Source organism: Neomonachus schauinslandi, chromosome 11 (assembly GCF_002201575.2).
Source record: "Neomonachus schauinslandi chromosome 11, ASM220157v2, whole genome shotgun sequence".
Lineage (NCBI taxonomy): Eukaryota > Metazoa > Chordata > Mammalia > Carnivora > Phocidae > Neomonachus > Neomonachus schauinslandi.
The window spans coordinates 79,820,435-79,838,546 of NC_058413.1; positions in this window are offsets into that span (position 1 = coordinate 79,820,435).

Consider the following 18,112-nt stretch of genomic DNA (forward strand, 5'->3'; position numbering starts at 1 on the left):
GACTTCCAGCTCTATTACAAAGCTGTCATCATCAAGACAGCATGGTACTGGCACAAAAACAGACACATAGATCAATGGAACAGAATAGAGAGCCCAGAAATGGACCCTCAACTCTATGGTCAACTCATCTTTGACAAAGCAGGAACGAATGTCCAATGGAACAAAGACAGTCTCTTCAACAAATGGTGTTGGGAAAATTGGATAGCCACATGCAGAAGAATGAAACTGGACCATTTCCTTACACCACACACAAAAATAGACTCAAAATGGTTGAAAGACCTCAATGTGAGACAGGAGTCCATCCAAATCCTAAAGGAGAACACAGGCAGCAACCTCTTTGACCTCAGCCGCAGCAACTTCTTCCTAGAAACATCGCCAAAGGCAAGGGAGGCAAGGGCAAAAATGAACTCTTGGGACTTCATCAAGATAAAAAGCTTTTGCACAGCAAAGGAAACAGTCAACAAAACCAAAAGACAACTGACAGAATGGGAGAAGATATTTGCAAATGACATATCAGATAAAGGGCTAGTATCCAAAATCTATAAAGAACTCATCAAACTCAACACCCAAAGAACAAAGAATCCAATCAAGAAATGGGCAGAAGACATGAACAGACATTTTTCCAAAGAAGACATCCAAATGGCCAACAGACACATGAAAAAGTGCTCCATATCGCTCGGCATCAGGGAAATCCAAATCAAAACCTCAATGAGATACCACCTCACACCAGTCAGAATGGCTAAAATTAACAAGTCAGGAAATGACAGATGTTGGCGGGGATGCGGAGAAAGGGGAACCCTCCTACACTGTTGGTGGGAATGCAAGCTGGTGCAGCCACTCTGGAAAACTGTATGGAGGTTCCTCAAAAAGTTGAAAATAGAGCTACCATATGATCCAGCAATTGCACTACTGGGTATTTACCCCAAAGATACAAAAGTAGGGATCCGAAGGGGTACGTGCACCACGATGTTTATAGCAGCAATGTCCACAATAGCCAAACTGTGGAAAGAGCCAAGATGTCCATCAACAGATGAATGGATAAAGAAGGTGTGGTATATATATACAATGGAATATTATGCAGCCATCAAAAGGAATGAGATCTTGCCATTTGCAACGACGTGGATGGAACTGGAGGGTACTATGTTGAGTGAAATAAGTCAAACAGAGAAAGACATGTATCATATGATCTCACTGATATGAGGAATTCTTAATCTCAGGAAACAAACTGAGGGTTGCTGGAGTGGGGGGTGGGGTGGGAGGGAGGGGGTGACTGGGTGATAGACACTGGGGAGGGTATGTGCTCTGGTAAGCGCTGTGAATTGTGCAAGACTGTTGAATCTCAGATCTGTACTGCTGAAACAAATAATGCAATATATGTTAAAAAAAAAAAAAGAAGAAGGTAGCGGGAGGGGAAGAATGAAGCGGGGGAAATTGGAGGGGTAGACGAACCATGAGAGACGATGGACTCTGAAAAACAAACAGGGTTCTAGAGGGGAGGGGGGTGGGAGGATGGGTTAGCCTGGTGGTGGGTATTGAGGAGGGCACATTCTGCATGGAGCACTGGGTGTTATGCACAAACAATGAATCATGGAACACTTCATCTAAAACTAATGATGTAATGTATGGGGATTAACATAAGAATAAAAAATAAATGACCAGGAAGATTTGAATAAGAAGTCAAATATAAATTTTAGGTATATACATATATTTATATATAACATACATATAATATATAATTAATATGTTATATATAAAATTAAAAATCAGTGTATAGGTTAAACACCAGATCAAACATCATTGAAGGGATAATTAGTGAGTGAATGGAAATAAATTATTCAGAAAATAGTATGGAGAAAGACAAAGAGATGGAAATATAAAAGAAAGTTTTAGAAATATGGAGGACAGAACAAGGTGTAATATAAGTTGAAGGAACTGCCAGAAAATGAGAATAGAGAAAATGGAAGAGAGACAATACAGTTGACCCTTGAATAAATGGGTGTTAAGGGTGCCAACCCCCCGTGCAGTCAAAACTCCACGTGTAACTTTTGATATCCCCCAAAACTTATCTACTAGATAGCCTACTGTTGACCAAAAGCCTTGCTGATAACATAGTCAATTAACACATATTTTGTATGTTATATGTATTGTATACTGTATTCTTACAATAAAGTAAGCTAGTGAAATACATTTACAGTACTGTACTGTATTTATTTAAAAAATCCAAAAATAAGTGGACCCATACAGGTCAAAATCATGCTATTCAAGGTGTCACTGTATATCAAGACAATGGCTGAAAATAATTTCATGAAATATGTGCATTCACACATAACGGAAACAAAGTAAAAACCAAGCAAGATAAATTAGGAAAAAATCTACACCTTCACAATTTGTGTGTGATGAAAGAGCAACAAAACTGAAGAGAAGTTCTTTAAAGTATCCACAGAGGCAAGTTGGATCATCTACAAAGAAATGACAACAATGGAAGCCATAAGATAAAAAAAAAAAAAAGATAAAGGAAAGATAAAGCCATAAAGATAAAGCTAGAGGGAAGAAGGAAAGAAAATGACCATAGACAGAAGGTAGGAGATTGAAAAAGAAATGGTACTCAAATAAGTTGGTAAACAGGTAGATAAACATCATCTGTACAAAATAACAAAGGGGCACCTGGGTGGTTCAGTCAGTTAATCATCTGCTTTCAGCTCAGGTCATGATCCCAGGGTCCTGGGATCAAGCCCCACATTGGGCTCCCTGCTCAGTGGAGAGCCTGCTTCTCCCTCTCCCCACTGCTTGTGCTCTCTCTCTCTCAAATAAATAAGTCTTAAAAAAAATAACACAAATAATAATACTGCTCTCTAGAGCAGTGCTTAAAGCTTTATTCAGTTGGGGATAGTTAAAGAAGTATATCCTCATTTGGTGGACATACTCTGAAGTAGGATGTACTATCACCAAAAATTTAGTTGAGACATTGAGATTGTGATGCCATACCCCACCGAGAGGGTATGGAAAGGATTATTACTTATATAATGAGAGGAAGGACAGCTGCCAAGCATTCCAAAAATGGCTTGACAGAGCCAGAAAAGGAAACTGGCTTAGAGTTTTTAAGGTGATTTGGGTGGGGTGGATGGGGGTTCTTATGCATGGTTTTCAACTTCTGCAGGTGGCAAAGAAAGGAGCACTGGGGCTTTCTTATTTCTCTTGCTCAGATGTACAGCAGAAGGGGAAGAGAGCAGGGTGAGGCTTAAAAGCTGTCAGCAGCCAAATATATATATAAAAAAATAGAGTTAGACTCTTTATTACAATTCAGCCCAGTCATATGACTGATGATTAAAATGTGCCATGTTTCATTTAATTGATTTTTCACTGCAGTAAGCCATTATGGTTCTCTGTGTGGCTGGTAAAGGAGCTGAAAGTTCCATTGAAAGTATTATTCAAGAGAGTAGCAGTGTGTATTCTGAGAAGTAAAATGAGTGTATTGGTCACTATCAATGAATTCTGGAACTCCGAACAGAGTAAGTGTCTTGTTGATGCCTTGTACTGTGTTTCCAGTATGTACAGGGACATATGTAATGTGAATTTATATTTTGGGTATCTGAGGCAAGAGATTCCCAGGATTCTTCACCCAAAAAGGTAAAACCTTGTAAAGGAATTGTTGCTTCTGCCATAGGTTGGTCCAGAAAATGGTAGAATCTGTAAAAATGTGCAACTGGAGCTAATTGTTAATCAGATCATTTGGTGTCAAAATAACTGCCTAAAATTTGACCAGTTGTGCTGACATCCCAGCTAAGGGATGAAAAGCAATAACTCTTCAGTGAACTCTATATATGTTATATATACAGATGGACTCCCTTTGCTGTTCACTCAGTTAAGACCAAAGGGCTCCCTAAGTAGTCAAACAATTTGTGAAAGAAGTCACCTCCTCTAGCACCATGACAAGAGACTGAATATAGGGGAGGCCACCTCTTCTCACAAGTGGGATATGCCAGCTGACTGAGGTTTGGATCTGTCCTGTAGCAAGGCAGACTTAGAGGCCATGTCGAGTTTGTAGGGTGCTGCTTTCCTAACCCAGGAAACCGGCTATGGGGGTGTGTGGTCATGGGCCCAGGGCCCGTGAGAGCCTCTATTTTAAGGAAAGACCAGTGTGTGGCCAGCAGTTGCCACTCTAATAATATATAAGACGTAGCTGAGGAGGGCAATTTCTTGCATCAGAAGCCCATGGGCAACTTAAGGCCATTATGGGGGGTTAGAGTCTCTAGGAGCCATGAAAGGAAGTTTCTAAAGCCTTTACAGAAAAGGAGTCTCTGGAAAGTATTATTGGGAATGCCTGATGTATTATAATTTGAACAAATTCTGGAGCTTTTTGTTGGAGGGGTCTCATTCCAGATGGGTCAATTTGCAACTTAAATAAATATTTGTAAATAAAGAATGTGTTACCTTCAAAACCCAAAAAGACCTAAAAAGTGTTGGGCCTGTTTACTATTATGGTTGCTAAGAAGGTAAATAACTGTTTATTGATAGTGCCAGGGATGGCGCTTTTCTCAGTTTACCAAATAATTTTCGGGAATTTAAGTGAAATGGCAAGACCTTGCACTATGTGTAGGATAATGGCCCATCCCCTTTTTGTGAGTTACTTTGTAAGCATTTGTACATCTTAAGAGTGTGTCAAATACATATCTTCAGAGGAGGTTGGCATCAGTGTGATTTCATATCTGTATTTCAAGAGAAAGTTATATGCCGTTAAGATCTTACCTGCAAGGACTGTGTGCAATGGCAAGGTTATTGAAGACCTGAGTAAAGGTGTTATATTAGTTTGATAGGTACCATACCAAAATGCCACTGACTAGTTGACTTAAACAGCAGGAATGTATTTTCTCACATTTCTGAAGGCTAGAATTCCATGGTTAAGGGGTCAACAGGTTTGGTTTCTTCTAAGGGCTCTCTCCTTGGTTTGCAGATGGCTGCCTCTTTGCTCTGTCTTCACATTGTCAATCCTCTTATGTATTCTCTGTGTCCTAACCTCTTCTTCTTGTAAAGACACTGGTCATATTGGATTAGGGACATCCACATGACCTTTTTTTCTTAAACCTTAATTACCTCTTTAAAGGCCTTATCTCCAAATTATAGTCAGTGCTAAGTACTGGGGTATATAAGACTTCAACAGATGAAATTTGGAGGGACATAGTTCATCCCATAAAAGGCATATTGCATTCCTTTGAAAGTGAAAGCAAACTGTAGCTGTTGAAACAGACATTGAATAGAACATATTAGCCAAATCTATAAGAGCAAAATATGTGCCAATTGCTGATTAGATGGAATCAGTAACTTCAATTATATTGGTTATAAGGGCATTAATGGGTGGGACCACAGCGTTCAAGTTGTTCTAAACATTGTGAAGCACCATTCATTTTATCCAAGTTCAAGAAAAGGCCAAATAAGGCTGTTAAGGGGAGAAGCAGTGGAGGTAATTGCATCTTCTCCAAGTAAGTCTTATATAATGGGTTTTAGTTCTTGAAGGCTCTGTTTTAATTTAATTAGGCATTATTAACTATTTTAACTAGGGAGGGATGGTCCATGGGGTCCAATTTTTGTCAACCTCATTTGTAAGGGTCAAAGGTTTAATTTGATTTGAATTTGTTATTCATTATTTACTATTTAATTTATTAATCATTGGTCATTCAAGCCTATTATGGGATATTTTAAGGCAATGGGTACTATATCCATGGGAAATTTAGACTAGGCAATAGTTTTAATGATTAAAATGGGCATATTTCTTTGTCCTCTATTTTATGTTCAGTAACTCTTCTAAGATTATAGGGGATACCTTGTTTAAATTTAGTGGGAACTCCAGATATAAGTGTAATTTGGGCCACAGTATTAATTAAAGTCATGAGGTTTGCCAATTGGTGCATGTCAGCAGATATTAAAGTTAATTTAGAACCCATGATCCACTGTCTTTTCATTATATAAATTCTTTTAGTAAATTTTGGGTGTCTAATTGGGTCAAATTGTGTATGTTTCAGTTTCTTGTTGTTGTCATCTACGTCCTTCTCCAGTATCCAGATTTTTTTCTTTTTCTTCCTTCCTATCTTTCTTTTATTCCCCCAATTCCCTTCCTTACCTTCCTTTCTTCTTTCATTTGGCTAATGGCTTACTTTGGGGGTTGGGGGATTCTCTTTGTTTTGCTCATATACGTTTATACCATCAGTTTTAGGGACGGCTCTTATGGAAAATGGTTGAATTAGTCCTTGGCTGTACACTAGGTGGGGGACATGAGTATTTTCCCTATAACTCTGAGGGTCTGGATTTTGTTTTGGATGACAGAGGCATAAGCAGTAGAAGCAGCAAAGGTATTTTTGCAGGATCATAGTGACCTATCTGCTTTTAGGAGTGTGACCTTAGCCTGCTACATAGTAACTGCTCTTCCAGATGAGCAACCACTCAATGGACTTGTGTATTGCACAAGACAGCAGCATTTTCCCTGAGTACTGCACAGAATGGAGCTAACTCCTAGCTGAGGCATTCAACCAATGGTCCCAGAGTAAGGGTCACTCCCCTGAGTCTTATATCAGACATGGCTTATGCTGGAATCAAGAAACAATTCAATCTGAGATACACAGATAGGTGTGGGTCAAAATACAAGAACCAGGGCCATTTTAATGTACCATATACCTGACTCTAAATGCCAATTATCACTTTTGATTAAGTTAGTTAAATCTGTAACAGAGGCTTGGTTGGACTCCAGTAAATACAGGACAAAGTCATATGGCTCAAACCAAAAGCTCATGGGCAGGCAGCAGATCTAATTAACAATCTAGAGCAAGAGAAGAAAGACCCTCGGACATGGTATTTGTAGTTTAGACATCCTGCTCACAGTGCCAATTGTTGTAGACACCCCATCATAAAAATTCCAAGCCAATATCCTTTCTTGTCTCTTTGTAGCCATTTTCATGCTTGGGTCACACCTTGTATAATGAGCACAGCTCATTATGTGAGTAATAGATTTTTTTATTTCCTCTTTGTGTATGTGTGTGTGTGTGTGTACATATGCTCATCAGACTTGGCATCTGAACCAAATTTTTGGAGGGATCCATCCTTTTTCTGCAGAATGGCTACAACAGTTGCTCTAGGGTAGGATCTGAGAATGTGCATTTTAAACAAGCCCCAGGTAAGATCAGTGGTGATATCCATAGATCACGCTTAAGGTGGCAAGATTCTAGAGTCCATCTTATTGTCTGAGGTAATAAAATACTGAATAACTTTTTTTTTAAAGATTTTATTTATTTATTTGACAGGGAGAGAGATAGCGAGAGAGGGAACACAAGCAGGGGGAGTGGGAGAGGGAGAAGCAGGCTTCCCGCGGAGCAGGGAGCCCGATGCGGGGCTTGATCCCAGGACCCTGGGATCATGACCTGAGCCGAAGGCAGACACTTAATGACTGAGCCACCCAGGCGCCCCAATAACTTTAGTTTTTTAACGTAAATATGCATCATTCAATTTGGAGGGTAAATATTTTTTATATAAATACATAAATTTTATAAATTTATATAAATATATAAATAAATTTTATATATTTATATTTTATATAAATAAAAGTATATTTATTCATTTGAGAGAGAGAGAACATGAGTGGAGGGAGGGGCAGAGGAAGAGGAAGAGAGAGAATCCTCTAGCAGACTACCTGCCAAGTGCAGAGCCCCATGCAGGGCTCGATCCCAGGACCCTGAGATTATGACCTGATCCAAAATCCAGAGTTGGCCACCTAACCAACTGAGCCACCCAGGCACCCCCATTCAGTGTTATATTAATTCAGATGTACAATGTAGAGATTCAACAATACTATACATCATCCAGTGCTCATCATGACAAATGCACTCCTTAATCCCTATCACCTATATCACCCATCCTCTCCACCCACCTCCCCTCTGGTAACCATCAGTTTGTTCTCTATATTTAACAGTCTGTTTCTTGCTTTGTCTCTCTTTTTCTTCTTTGCTCATTTTTTTGGTTGTTTCTTAAATTCCACATATGAAGTAAATCATATGGTATTTATCTTTGACTGACTTATTTTGCTTAGCATTATACTTTCTAGCTCCATCCATGTTGTTGCATGGTAAGATTTCATTCTTTTTCATGGCTGAATAATATGCCATGGTGTATACCACTTCTTCTTTATCCATTCATCTATTGATGGACCCTTGGGCTGCTTCCATAATTTGGCTATTTTAAATAATGCTGCTATAAACATAGGGGTGCATGTATCCCTTGAGTTAGTGTTTTGTAGATTTTGAGTAAATACCCTATAGTGCAACTGCTGGATCTAAGGGTAGTTATATTTTTAACATTTTGTGTTGATGTAGTACCAGTAGTTTATTTTTGCTTTGTTTCCCTTGCCTTGGGACACATATCTAGAAAATGTTGCTACAGCCAGTATCAAAGAAATTACTGCCTTTTCTCTCTTCTAGGATTTTTATGGTTTCAGGTTTCACATGTACATCATTAACACATTTTGAGTTTATTTTTTTGTACAATGTAAGAAAGAAGTCCAGCATGTAGCTGTCCAGGTTCCCCAACACCATTTGTTAAAGAGGTAGTCTTTTTCCCACTGGATAGTCTTTCCTGCTTTGTCAAAGATTTATTGGCCATATAATTGTGGATTTATTTCTGCATTTTCTATTCTGTTCCATTGATTTATGTGTCTATTTTTGTGCCAGTACTGTACTGTTTTGATCACTACAACTTTGTAATATAACTTGAAGTCTGGAATTGTGATACCTGCAGCTTACTTTTCTTTTCCAAAATTACTTTGCCTATTCAGGGTCTTTTGTGCTTCCATGTAAATTTTAGGGTTGTTTGTTCTCATTCTGTGAAAAATGCTGGTTGTATCTTGATAGGGATTGCATTAAGTATGTAGACTGCTTTAAGTAGTATAGATATTTTAACCATATTTGTTCTTCCAATTCATGAGCATGGAATGTCTTTCCATTTCTTTGTGTCATCTTCAGTTTCTTTCATCAATGCTTTATAGTTTTCAGAGTACAGGTCTTTGACATCTTTGTTTAGGATTATTCCTAGGTGTCTTATTTTTGGTGCAATTGTAAATGGGATTATTGATTTCTCTTTCTGCTGCTTCAATATTAATGCATCAAAATGCAATAGATTTCTGTATGTTGATTTTGTAACCTACAAATTTTCTGAATTCATTTATGAGTTCTAGTAGTTTTTTCATAGAGTCTTTAGGATTTTCTATATAGAGTATCATGTCATCGGCAAATAGTGAAAGTTTACTTCCTCCTTGCCAATTTGGATCTGGTTGCCAATTTGGATTTGGTATTTCTTTTGGTTGTCTGATTGCTGTGGCCAGGACTTCCAGTACTATGTTGAATAAAAGTGATAAGAATGGACATCCCTGTCTTGTTCCTGAACTCTCAGTTTTTTCTGCATTGAGTATGATGTTTGCTGTGGGTTTTTCATATATGGCCTTTTTCATAGATGGCCTTTATTATGTTGAAGTATATTCCCTCTAAACCTACTTTGTTGCAGTGTTTTGTTTTGTTTTGTCTTTAATCATGAATAGATGTTGTACTTTGTCAAATGTTTTTTTTGCATCTATTAAAATGATCATATGGTTTTTATCCTTTCTCTTATTGATGTGATATATCATGTTGATTGATTTGCCAATATTGGACCACCCTTGTATCCTGGGAATAAATCTCACCTGATTGTGGTGAATGATTTTTTTAATGTATTGTTGGATTCTGCTCACCAGTATTTTGTTGAGGATTTTTTTCATCTATGTTCATAAGAGAAATTGGCCTGTGGTTCTATTTTTTTGTGGTGTCTTTGTCTGATTTTTGTATCAGGATGATACTTGCCTCAAAGAATGAATTTGGAAGTTTTTCTTCTTATATTTTTTGGAATAGTTTTAGTAGAATGGGTATTAACTCTTCTTTACATGTTTAGTAGAATTTTCCTGTGAAGCCATCTGTTCCTGGACTTTTATTTGTTGGGATTTTTTTTTTTTTTATTACTGATTTAACCTCCTTGCTAGTAATGGTCTGTTCAAATTTTTATTTCTTTCTGCCTTAGTTTTGGTAGATTATGTATCTAAGAATTTATCAATTTCTTCTAGGTCATCTAATTTTTTGGCATATATTTTTTCATAATATTCTCTTACAATTGTTTGTAATTATTTCTCCTCTTTCATTTGTGTTTTCATTTATTTGAATCCATTCTCTCCCCCCAACCCCTACTCCGCCTCTCTCTCTTTCTCTCTTGATGAGTCTGGCTAGAGTTTTATCAATTTTATTGAGGTTTTGAAGAACCAGTTCTTGGTTTTGCTAATCTATTCTATTGTGTTTTTAGTTTCTATTATCATTTATTTGTGCTCTAATGTTTTTATTTCCTTTCTTCTGCTGGTTTTGGGTTTTGCTTGTTGTTCTTTTTCTAGCTCCTTTATGTGTAAGGTTAGGTTTTTATTTGAAAATTTTCTTGCTTCCTGAGGTTGTCCTGTATTGCTATTAACTTCCCTCTTAGAAAGAATTTTGCTGCAGCCCAAAACTCTTGGACAGTTGTGTTTTCTTTTTTTTTTTTTTTAAAGATTTTATTTATTCATTTGACAGAGAGTGAGACAGAGAGAGAGGGAACACAAGCAGGGGGAGTGGGAGAGGGAGAAGCAGGCTTCCTGCTGAGCAGGGAGCCCAATGCAGGGCTTGATCCTAGGACCCTGGTCATGACTTGAGCCAAAGGCAGATGACTTGAGCCAAAGGCAGATGACTGAGCCACCCAGGCACCCTTTGTGTTTTCATTTTCATCTTTTTCCATGTACTTTTTTTTAAAAAAATATTTTATTTATTTGACAGAGAGAGAGATAGCTAGAGCAGGAACACAAGCAGGGGGAGTGGGAGAGGGAGAAGCAGGCTTCCCGCCGAGCAGGGAGCCTGATGTGGGACTCAATCCCGGGACTCCGGGACCATGATCCGAGTCGAAGGCAGAAGCTTCACGACTGAGCCACCCAGGCACCCCGTGTACTTTTTTATTATTTAAATTCAATTAGCCAAGGTAGAGTACATCATTAGTTTTTGATATAATGTTCAATGATTCATTAGTTGAAGATAACACCCAGTGTCCATGTACTTTTTGATTTCTTCTTTCATTTCTTTTTTTTAATTTATTTTTTATTGTTATGTTAATCACCATACATTACATCATTAGTTTTTGATGTAGTGTTCCATGATTCATTGTTTGTGCATAACACTCAGTGCTCCATGCAGAACATGCCCTCTTTAATACCCATCACCAGGCTAACCCATTCTCACACTCCCCTCCCCTCTAGAACCCTCAGTGTTTTTCAGAGTCCATCATCTCTCATGGTTCATCTCCCCCTCCGATTTCCCCCTGTTCATTCTTCCCCTCCTGCTACCTTCTTTTTTTTTTTCACATATAATGTATTATTTGTTTCAGAGGTACAGATCTGAGATTCAACAGTCTTGCGCAATTCACAGCACTCACCATAGCACATACCCACCCCAAGGTCTATCACCCAGCCATCCCATCCCTCCCACCCCAACCCCCACTCCAGCAACATTCAGTTTGTTTCCTGAGATTAAGAATTCCTCATATCAATGAGGTCATATGATACATGTCTTTCTCTGATTGACTTATTTTGCTCAGCATAACACCCTCCAGTTCAATCCACGTCAATGGCAAGATCTCATTCCTTTTGATGGCTGCATAATATTCCATTGTATATATATACCACTTCTTCTTTATCCATTCATCAATCAATGGATATCTTGGCTCTTTCCATAGTTTGGCTATTGTGGATAATGCTGCTATAAACAACAGGGTGAACATACCTCTTTGGATCCCTACATTTGTATCTTTAGGGTAAATACCCAGTAGTGCAATTGCTAGATCATATGGTAGCTCTATCTTCAACTTTTGGAGGAACCTCCATACAGTTTTCCAGAGTGGCTGCACCAGCTTGCATTCCCACCAACAGTGTAGGAGGGTTCCCCTTTCTCCACATCCTGGCCAACATCTGTCGTTTCCTGACTTGTTAATTTTAGCCATTCTGACTGGTGTGAGGTGGTATCTCATTGAGGTTTTGATTTGGATTTCCCTGATGCCGAGTGACGTTGAGCACTTTTTCATGTGTCTGTTGGCCATTTGGATGTCTTCTTTGGAAAAATGTCTGTTCATGTCCTCTGCCCATTTCTTGATTGGATTCTTTGTTCTTTGGGTGTTGAGTTTGATGAGTTCTTTATAGATTTTGGATACTAGGCCTTTATCTGATATGTCATTTGCAAATATCTTCTCCCATTCTGTCGGCTGTCTTTTGGTTTTGTTGACTGTTTCCTTTGCTGTGCAAAAGCTTTTTATCTTGATAAAGTCCCAATAGTTCATTTTTGCCCTTGCTTCCCTTGCCGTTGGCGATGTTTCTAGGAAGAAGTTGCTTCGGCTGAGGTCGAAGAGGTTGCTGCCTGTGTTCTCCTTTAGGATTTGGATGGACTCCTGTCTCACATTGAGGTCTTTCAACCATTTGGAGTCTATTTTTGTGTGTGGTGTAAGGAAATGATCCAGTTTCATTCTTCTGTATGTGGCTATCCAATTTTCCCAACACCATTTGTTGAAGAGATTGTCTTTTTTCCATTGGACATTCTTTCCTGCTTTGTCAAAGATGAGTTGACCATAGAGTTGAGGGTCCATTTCTGGGCTCTCTATTCTGTTCCATTGATCTATGTGTCTGTTTTTGTGCCAGTACCATGCTGTCTTGATGATGACAGCTTTGTAATAGAGCTGGAAGTCCGGAATTGTGATGCCGCCAGCTTTGCTTTTCTTTTCCAACGTTCCTCTGGCTATGCGGGGTCTTTTCTGGTTCCATACAAATTTTAAGATTATTTGTTCCATTTCTTTGAAAAAAGTGGATGGTATTTTGATGGGGATTGCATTGAATGTGTAGATTACTATAGGTAGCATTGACATCTTCACAATCTTTGTTCTTCCAATCCATGAGCATGGAACGTTTTTCCATTTCTTTGTGTCTTCCTCAATTTCTTTCATGAGTATTTTATAGTTTTCTGAGTACAGATCCTTTGTCTCTTTGGTTAGATTTATTCCTAGGTATCTTATGGTTTTGGGTACAATTGTAAATGGGATTGACTCCTTAATTTCTCTTTCTTCTGTCTTGTTGTTGGTGTATAGGAATGCCACTGACTTCTGTGCATTGATTTTATATCCTGCCACTTGACTGAATTCCTGTATGAGTTCTAGCAGTTTTGGGGTGGAGTCTTTGGGGTTTTCCACATAAAGTATCATATCATCTGCAAAGAGTGAGAGTTTGACTTCTTCTTTGCCAATTTGGATGCCTTTTATTTCTTTTTGTTGTCTGATTGCTATGGCTAGGACTTCCAATACTGTGTTGAATAGCAGTGGTGATAGTGGACATCCCTGCCGCGTTCCAGACCTTAGGGGGAAAGCTCTCCGTTTTTCCCCATTGAGAATGATATTTGCTGTAGGTTTTTCATAGATGGCTTTTATGATATTGAGGTATGTACCCTCTATGCCTATACTCTGAAGAGTTTTAATCAAGAAAGGATGCTGTACTTTGTCAAAAGCTTTTTTTGCATCTATTGAGAGGATCATATGATTCTTGTTCTTTCTTTTGTTAATGAATTGTATCACGTTGATTGATTTGCGGATGTTGAACCAACCTTGCAGCCCAGGGATAAATCCCACTTGGTCGTGGTGAATAATCCTTTTAATGTACTGTTGGATGCTATTGGCTAGTATTTTGGTGAGAATTTTTGCATCCATGTTCATCAGGGATATTGGTCTGTAATTCTCCTTTTTGATGGGGTCTTTGTCTGGTTTTGGGATCAAGGTAATGATGGCTTCATAAAACGAGTTTGGAAGTTTTCCTTCCATTTCTATTTTTTGGAAGAGTTTCAGAAGAATAGGTATTAATTCTTCTTGAAATGTTTGGTAGAATTCCCCTGGGAAGCCATCTGGCCCTAGGCTTTTGTTTTTTGGGAGATTTTTGATGACTGCTTCAATTTCCTTAGTGGTTATAGGTCTGTTCAGGTTTTCTATTTCTTCCTGGTTCAGTTTTGGTACTTGATACATCTCTAGGAATGCATCCATCTAACTTGCTGGCATAGAGTTGTTCATAATATGTTCTTATAATTGTTTGTATTTCTTTGGTGTTGGTTGTGATCTCTCCTCTTTCATTCATGATTTTGTTGATTTGGGTCATTTCTCTTTTCTTTTGGATAAGTCTGGCCAGGGGTTTATCAATCTTGTTAATTCTTTCAAAGAAGCAGCTCCTAGTTTCGTTGATCTGTTCTACTGTTCTTTTAGTTTCTATTTCATTGATTTCTGCTCTGATCTTTATTATTTCTCTTCTCCTGCTGGGTTTAGGCTTGATTTGCTGTTCTTTCTCCAGCTCCTTCAGGTGTAGGGTTAGGTTGTGTACTTGAGACCTTTCTTGTTTCTTGAGAAAGGCTTGTATTGCTATATACGTTCCTCTTAGGACTGCCTTTGCTGCATCCCAAAGATTTTGAACAGTTGTGTTTTCATTTTCATTGGTTTCCATGAATTTTTTAAATTCTTCTTTAATTTCCTGGTTGACCCATTCATTCTTTAGTAGGATGCTCTTTAGCCTCCATGTATTTGAGTTCTTTCCGACTTTCCTCTTGTGATTGAGTTCTAGTTTCAAAGCATTGTGGTCTGAAAATAGGCAGGGAATGATCCCAATTTTTTGGTACTGGTTGAGACCTGATTTATGACCTAAGATGTGATCTATTCTGGAGAATGTTCCATGGGCACTAGAGAAGAATGTGTATTCTGTTGCTTTGGGATGGAATGTTCTGAATATGTCTGTGAAGTCCATTTGGTCTAGTGTGTCATTTAAAGTCTTTATTTCCTTGTTGATCTTTTGCTTAGATGATCTGTCCATTTCAGTGAGGGGGGTGTTAAAGTCCCTCACTATTATTGTACTGTTGTCGATGTGTTTCTTTGCTTTTGTTATTAATTGCCTTATATAATTGGCTGCTCCCATGTTAGATGCATAAATATTTACAATTGTTAGATCTTCTTGTTGGATAGACCCTTTAAGTATGATATAGTGTCCTTCCTCATCTCTTATTACAGTCTTTGGTTTAAAATCTAATTGTCTGATATAAGGATTGCCACCCCAGCTTTCTTTTGGTGTCCATTAGCATGGTAAATGTTTTTCTACCCCCTCACTTTCAATCTGGGGGTGTCTTTGGTTCTAAAATGAGTCTCTTACAGACAGCATATTGATGGGTCTTGTTTTTTAATCCAATCTGATAGCCTGTGTCTTTTGATTGAGGCATTTAGCCCATTTACATTCAGGGCAACTATTGAAAGTTATGAATTGCCTATGGCCATACCACCCTGAACACGCCCGATCTCGTCTGAAAGCTATGAATTTAGTGCCATTGTATTGCCTGTAAGGTGACTGTTACTGTATATTGTTGTGTTCCTTTCTGGTCTATGTTGCTTTTAGGGTCTCTCTTTGCTTAGAGGACCCCTTTCAATATTTCTTGTAGAGCTGGTTTCATGTTTGCAAATTCCTTTAGTTTTTGTTTGTCCGGAAGATTTTTATCTCTCCTTCTATTTTCAATGACAGCCTAGCTGGATAGAGTATTCTTGGCTGCATATTTTTCTCATTTAGTGCTCTGAATATATCATGCCAGTCTTTTCTGGCCTGCCAGGTCTCTGTGGATAGGTCTGTTGCCAATCTAATGTTTCTACCCTTGTAGGTTACATATCTCTTCTCCCGAGCTGCTCTCAGGATTTTCTCTTTGTCTATGAGACTCGTAAGTTTTACTATTAGATGTCGGGGTGTTGACCTATTTTTATTGATTTTGAGAGGGGTTCTCTGTGCTTCCTGGATTTTCATGCCTGTTTCCTTCCCCAAATTAGGGAAGTACTCTGCTATAATTTGCTCCAATATACCTTATGCCCCTCTCTCTCTTTCTTCTTCTTCTCGGATCCCAATTATTCTAATGTTGTTTCATCTTATGGTATTGCTTATCTCTCAAGTTCTGCCCTCATGATCCAGTAGTTGTTTATCTCTCTTTTTCTCAGCTTCTTTATTTTCCATCATTTGGTCTTCTATATTACTGATTCTCTCTTCTGCCTCATCTATCTTAGCAGTTAGCACCCCCATATTTGATTGCACCTCATTAATAGCCTTTTTAATTTCGACTTGTTTAGATTTTAATTCTTTTATTTCCACAGAAAGGGTTTCTCTAATAACTTCCATGCTTTTTTCAAGCCCAGCTAGTATCTTTAAAGTCATGATTCTGAACTCTAGATCTGACATCGTACTAATGTCCATATTGAGTAGGTCCCTGGCAGTCGGTACTACCTCTTGTTCTTTTTTAGGAGGCGATTTTTTTCCATCTTGTCATTTTATCCAGAGGAGAATAGATGAATGAGACAACAAAATGCTAACAGGGTAACAACGTCCCAGAAAATATACTCTAAACAAATCAGAAAAGACCTGACGCCAGGGGAAAAAGAAAGGGAAAGAATGAAAAAAGAAAAAGCAAAAAAAAAAAAAAGAAAAGAAAAAGCCTAAGCAAAAGATAAAAACAGGACTAAAGAAAAACCAGTATAAAACAAAATAAACAGAATATGATCAAATATGATCAGGGTGGTACATAGATCAGTGCCACCCAGTAGATTTTGGGTGAATTTTGGTCTATTAGAAGAAAGTGCCTCCCAAAATTTAAAAGAAAGAAAAACTTATATATGTACAAAAATAAGGGTTGATATGATGAAGGGATGGAATATGACTTTAAAGATGAAAATTATAAAAAAAATTTTAATAAAGGAACTGATAAGAAGTTGTTTGAAAAAAGAAAAGAGGATTTAAAAAAAAAGAAAGAAAGAAATAAAGGGAGAGAATGTGATCAGGCCAGAGAGTAGAACAAAACCATACACTAGAGATTTAGGGTATATATATATATATATATATATATATATATATATATTTTCTTTTAAAGATTTTATTTATTTATTTGACAGAGAGATAGAGAGAGAGAACAAGTACGCAGAGAGGCAGGCAGAGGGAGAGGGAGAGGGAGAGGCAGGCTCCCTGCTGAGCAGTGAGCCCGATGCGGGGCTCAATCCCAGGACCCTGGGATCATGACCCGAGCCGAAGGTAACCGCTTAACTGACTGAGCCACCCAGGCACCCTGAGATTTAGGGTATATTTTGATCTGTTAGAAGAAACTGTATCTCCAAATTTTAAAGAGAGAACAACTTATATATATATATGCCAAAAATAAGGGTAACTACCATGAAGGGATAGAATATGACTCTAAAAATGAAAAATAAAAATGTTTTTTTAAAAAGGGATTGATAAAATGTTGGTTGAAAAAGGGAAAAAGAAAAATTCAAAAAAAAAAAAGACAGTTAAAAAAAAATTAACTTTGAAAGACTAAAGTATCATGGTAAAAAAGCATGGATTCTATGTGCATTATTCCCCTAGCGCTGGAGTTTTGCCGTTCTCATGGATTGGTAAACTTGGTCTTGGCTGGCTGTTCTTGCTGATCTTCTGGGGGAGGGGCCTGTTACCATGGTTCCCAAATGTCTTTGCTGGAGGCAGAATTGCCCCGCCCTTGCCCGGTCCGGGCTAAGTAATCTGCTTGGGTTTGCTCTCAGGAGCTTTTGTTCCCTGCAAGCTTTCCATACAGCTTTGGAGGCCAAGAGTGAAAATGGCGGCCTCCCATTCTCTGCCCTGGAGGAGCCAAGAACTCGGGGCCCCACTCCTCAGTGTACCCCCAGAGAAAAGCAGTCAGTCACTCCCCTCTCCCCGGTCTCCAGCCACGCTCCGTGCTCACCCGGCCTGTGACCGAGGGTTTCTATCTCTGGCACACGACCCAGTCTGGAGTCTCCAAACCCAGCAGATCCCTGCGGTGCGCTCCCGCACCGCTCCTCCCAGGGAAGGAAGGTGAGTCTCCCCGGATCTGCCACTTGTTGGGTCCCTGTTGGAGGAGCAGTGGACGGACTGTGTCACGGATCATGGTTTATGGCAACCCCGAGCTGAGAGCCCATGCCTTGGCTCCGTCTCTGCAGCTGG